Source organism: Penaeus monodon, chromosome 27 (assembly GCF_015228065.2).
Source record: "Penaeus monodon isolate SGIC_2016 chromosome 27, NSTDA_Pmon_1, whole genome shotgun sequence".
NCBI classification, from domain to species: Eukaryota; Metazoa; Arthropoda; class Malacostraca; order Decapoda; family Penaeidae; genus Penaeus; species Penaeus monodon.
Window position 1 is genome coordinate 2,509,806 of NC_051412.1, and position 527 is coordinate 2,510,332.

Consider the following 527-nt stretch of genomic DNA (forward strand, 5'->3'; position numbering starts at 1 on the left):
CCCTCCTTCCCTTATAACGTTTTCCAGCTCTACCCCCTCCTAATCCCCACCAATTATGTGCCTGCCCACACTATCCCCGTCTCTCCCTCACCCTCCTATAACCACTCTACCCTTTCTTCCCTCCCCATCCCCTCCCCCTTCCCCTCCTCCTCTCCCTTCCCCTTCCCCTCTCCATCACCCCCTCTCCCCCTTCCTCCCCATCACCCCTTCTCCCCTTCCTCCCCATCCCCCCATCACCCCCTCTCCCCCTTCAGCCACCCTCTCCCCGCCCAGTGCCGAGGCAGCGGCGGAGCGTCCGCTTGGGGTCAACTCACAGGCGGCGCAGGTGGTTGAGGCCGAGGAACGCGCCGTCTGGCAGCTGGGTCAGGTTGTTGCTTTCCAGGTGGCTAAGTAGAGCCGATGCGGGGGTTAAGGAAAACGGGGTTAGTCGGAATAGCCGTTTGGAGAACTTTTTCTTAAGATTCGAAATAAGGGGTTTGTGTCCCTCTTTGGGGATTTACAAAATGCATGCAAGGGGTTTCACGTTG

General features: G+C 59.0%; 1 long non-coding RNA gene across 1 annotated transcript in view; it reads right to left on the bottom strand.

The window, feature by feature from the left end:
* Window positions 1-312: 312 nt before the first annotated feature.
* Window positions 313-527, bottom strand: part of LOC119590340 — a 2,649-nt gene continuing 2,434 nt past the window's right edge. The window contains exon 3 of the long non-coding RNA XR_005230252.1: window positions 313-386. This is a non-coding gene — a long non-coding RNA (uncharacterized LOC119590340). The remainder of the gene's footprint in view (window positions 387-527) is intronic.